Below are 5,000 nucleotides of genomic sequence, written 5' to 3'. Positions count from 1 at the left end.
CATGTCGGTACCGGTGAGCGTTGCACTCGCAGTCGCAAGAACGTACGGCAAGTATATTACCTGGAAGAGTCAATGACAGTCCACGCCCCCCTGCGTGGGAAGAGTCTTTCTAGGCCATGACCCACCGGAAGGGCGCAGCGTCCCCCACCCCAGACATGTGACGTCACACCATCGGTATTGACGACTAGACTGATTCCTTATAATCATTTGCCATACACCGGTGGAAGCTGCCGAGACGAGTAACTACATAGCGGGCTCGCCGTGTCACTAATGTACAGAGATACAACAGTTTCGACTGGAACCGGATTAAACGTATACACGGCGCTGATTAGTAATAGATAGAGCCATCAGAATACAGATAATGTATACAACTGTCCGTATACATGCTGAAAGACTCTGCTCACAATCACAACCACACGTCAGCCACACACCCTTATCACGCACTACTCTCTGCCTGTAACACGCACACAGACAATATGTAAGCACCAGCATGGAACAACACCCAGTGCATCCTCTCCGCCACATTAGACAATCCACACTGTCATAACCAGACTGGGAGGTCCACTCAGAAAACAGAATATCCCACCCACCCGACAACCACCATTGCTCAGCCAAGCCACCAACACCCACACATGTCCTACACAGGGGTGCACCCAACATCACAATACTGCCTCCTCTCACAGCACACAAACAATGGCAGGAATGAAAGACACAGGTCTGCCACAAGCATGGAATGAGAGCGCCGCCTGTCATGAGCCAAAGGTGCATCCTGACGTGGCAAATCAGATGATGCCGCAGGCATCCACTTACTATAATCACAATCAACAAACCGGCCGCCCCGCCCCGCCCCCCATTAAACCTTTCCTTACAACAATGTGTACCTTAACCTAACCTATATCGTACCGTAACCTAACCTATATCGTACCGTAACCTAACCTATGTCGTACCGTAACCTAACCTATGTCGTACCGTAACCTAACCTATGTCGTACCGTAACCTAACCTATGTCGTACCGTAACCTAACCTATGTCGTACCGTAACCTAACCTATGTCGTACCGTAACCTAACCTATGTCGTACCGTAACCTAACCTATGTCGTACCGTAACCTAACCTATGTCGTACCGTAACCTAACCTATGTCGTACCGTAACCTAACCTATGTCGTACCGTAACCTAACCTATGTCGTACCGTAACCTAACCTATGTCGTACCGTAACCTAACCTATGTCGTACCGTAACCTAACCTATGTCGTACCGTAACCTAACCTATGTCGTACCTTAACCTAACCTATGTCGTACCTTAACCTACCCTATGTCGTACCTTAACCTAACCTATGTCGTACCTTAACCTAACCTATGTCGTACCTTAACCTAACCTATGTCGTACCTTAACCTAACCTATGTCGTACCTTAACCTAACCTATGTCGTACCTTAACCTAACCTATGTCGTACCTTAACCTAACCTATGTCGTACCTTAACCTAACCTATGTCGTACCTTAACCTAACCTATGTCGTACCTTAACCTAACCTATGTCGTACCTTAACCTAACCTATGTCGTACCTTAACCTAACCTATGTCGTACCTTAACCTAACCTATGTCGTACCTTAACCTAACCTATGTCGTACCTTAACCTAACCTATGTCGTACCTTAACCTAACCTATGTCGTACCTTAACCTAACCTATGTCGTACCTTAACCTAACCTATGTCGTACCTTAACCTAACCTATGTCGTACCTTAACCTAACCTATGTCGTACCTTAACCTAACCTATGTCGTACCTTAACCTAACCTATGTCGTACCTTAACCTAACCTATGTCGTACCTTAACCTAACCTATGTCGTACCTTAACCTAACCTATGTCGTACCTTAACCTAACCTATGTCGTACCTTAACCTAACCTATGTCGTACCTTAACCTAACCTATGTCGTACCTTAACCTAACCTATGTCGTACCTTAACCTAACCTATGTCGTACCTTAACCTAACCTATGTCGTACCTTAACCTAACCTATGTCGTACCTTAACCTAACCTATGTCGTACCTTAACCTAACCTATGTCGTACCTTAACCTAACCTATGTCGTACCTTAACCTAACCTATGTCGTACCTTAACCTAACCTATGTCGTACCTTAACCTAACCTATGTCGTACCTTAACCTAACCTGTATTGCGCCTTAACCTAACCTGTATTGCGCCTTAACCTAACCTGTATTGCGCCTTAACGTAACCTGTATTGCGCCTTAACGTAACCTGTATTGCGCCTTAACGTAACCTGTATTGCGCCTTAACGTAACCTGTATTGCGCCTTAACGTAACCTGTATTGCGCCTTAACGTAACCTGTATTGCGCCTTAACGTAACCTGTATTGCGCCTTAACGTAACCTGTATTGCGCCTTAACGTAACCTGTATTGCGCCTTAACGTAACCTGTATTGCGCCTTAACGTAACCTGTATTGCGCCTTAACGTAACCTGTATTGCGCCTTAACGTAACCTGTATTGCGCCTTAACGTAACCTGTATTGCGCCTTAACGTAACCTGTATTGCGCCTTAACGTAACCTGTATTGCGCCTTAACGTAACCTGTATTGCGCCTTAACGTAACCTGTATTGCGCCTTAACGTAACCTGTATTGCGCCTTAACGTAACCTGTATTGCGCCTTAACGTAACCTGTATTGCGCCTTAACGTAACCTGTATTGCGCCTTAACGTAACCTGTATTGCGCCTTAACGTAACCTGTATTGCGCCTTAACGTAACCTGTATTGCGCCTTAACGTAACCTGCATTGCGCCTTAACGTAACCTGCATTGCGCCTTAACGTAACCTGTATTGCGCCTTAACGTAACCTGCATTGCGCCTTAACGTAACCTGCATTGCGCCTTAACGTAACCTGTATTGCGCCTTAACGTAACCTGTATTGCGCCTTAACGTAACCTGTATTGCGCCTTAACGTAACCTGTATTGCGCCTTAACGTAACCTGTATTGCGCCTTAACGTAACCTGTATTGCGCCTTAACGTAACCTGTATTGCGCCTTAACGTAACCTGTATTGCGCCTTAACGTAACCGATATTGCGCCTTAACGTAACCTATATTGCGCCGTAACGTAACCTATATTGCGCCGTAACGTAACCCACATTGCCCCTTAACGTAACCTATATTGCGCCGTAACGTAACCTATATTGCGCCGTAACGTAACCCACATTGCCCCTTAACGTAACCCACATTGCCCCTTAACGTAACCCACATTGCCCCTTAACGTAACCCAACACACGTTGGGCCTTAACCCAACACACGTTGGGCCTTAACCCAACACACGTTGGGCCGTAACCCAACACACGTTGGGCCTTAACCCAACACACGTTGGGCCTTAACCCAACACACGTTGGGCCTTAACCCAACACACGTTGGGCCTTAACCTGCTCTGTAATTGTCATACGACGCGTTAAATTAGTGTAGTGTTGCCTAACTGCAACCCCCGCAATATAGTTTGCTACTCGCACTGCCCGGTCCCCAGTGTATCGCTTCATGTTAAACACCTTGCAGCTATACACTGTAATGTGGATGGCAGCAGGACGTACATGCTCAATGCCCTTTGCAGTTGTTCATTGGCATTTGCAGTTGTTCATTGGCATTCGCATGGCGAAGCACTTAGCCTACGCTGTGGTACGGCCTGTGTCAACTGTCCGCTGATGTTGTACGTCCAAATCACACACTGTACTGCACATTGGTCCTCATGTACTGAATGATACATCGTGGTACATGTGACCGTACAACGACTGCGCCAACAACGGCGAACCATGCGGTCCAAATGTTGTGCACTCAGCTACGTGTCGTCTCCCTATAAGAGCTGGATTGCAGTGTGGTATGCCCTGGATGGCGATCAGCATGAGCCGTCTGTTGATGTAGTGGCGCGTGTTGTCAGACGTAGTCGTCTCTTCTCACACACCGTGATAGCACGGTGCACTGCGTTCCACATCTGCGACATGCGACAGAGGCCGGTTGACAGTCGTTCGCGCAATGGACATCGCATACGTACGGGGGCCACCTTCCACGTGTTCGCTAAGCGTGGACATGTTGTTGCGTGTATGTGGGCAGACAGTGTGTCGTGACACCTGACACAGGCATGCAACAATCGTTGAATTTGCAAATGGCGATGGACGCCTACGTTTGCTGGTGACGTTACGCAAATGAACAACTGGTAAACCGTTGTGGTGCGGTTGTTCTCGCTAGGGGTGAATCAGTGATGGCGACGATCGGTTGAGCTACCAACCGGTTGTTGCAGCGATACCCACCATGCCCACGAACGTGAATGGCATGTGGGTGTGAAGCGATACGCGGCGGTGGCTGGGTGGGACCGTCCCCGGCCGGTGAGGGGGGGCCTCCCGGCGTGTTGGCCGTGCGGTGCGTGGGCGCACGCGCTACAGCCGGCTGGTGGGGGCGGCCAGTGGCAGGCGCGCCGGCCGACGGAGGCGGCAGGCGGCGCAGCTGCGCGCCGGCGCACCCTGCACGCGGCGCCGTGCGGCCAAAGTAGGTCCTCGCGGGCCCGGTGCGAAGCGCGGTGGACATCTGCAGTGTGCTGGTCCGATTGAGGACTGTGTGCGCTGAGGATGCGCCGCCGCCCGGCGCTCGGCGCCGCGACGCCGTCTGCTGCTCGGTCGCCTCTGCGGTTCTCGCAGGTGGTTTGTATCGCAGCTGTGCGGACGTGTTGGCGCGTGCGCTGTGCTGGGAGAGTTCGCTTCGGCACCCAAGTGGGGCTTTTGTCCTTCTGTGGCGCTGGCGTTGGAGCTGCCGGTCACCGTAGGTGGCGCGTGTTGTCTCCCGCCGGCAATGCCACGACAGCACGCTCCCGGGCCTCTGTCGGCAGCGGCAAGCTCAGTTGGGAGCACGGGTGGTCGCACCTAAAGCGTCTACTCGCCAAACTCCGGGCGATTGCGCCTCTCTCGAACCCGACCAAGTACTTAGGACGGCGCTGCGCGCCGCCGGGACCTGAGAGG

The sequence above is a fragment of the Schistocerca americana genome, unplaced genomic scaffold (genome assembly GCF_021461395.2).
Source record: "Schistocerca americana isolate TAMUIC-IGC-003095 unplaced genomic scaffold, iqSchAmer2.1 HiC_scaffold_1058, whole genome shotgun sequence".
Classification (NCBI taxonomy): Eukaryota; Metazoa; Arthropoda; class Insecta; order Orthoptera; family Acrididae; genus Schistocerca; species Schistocerca americana.
This window is presented reverse-complemented; position numbering follows the sequence as displayed.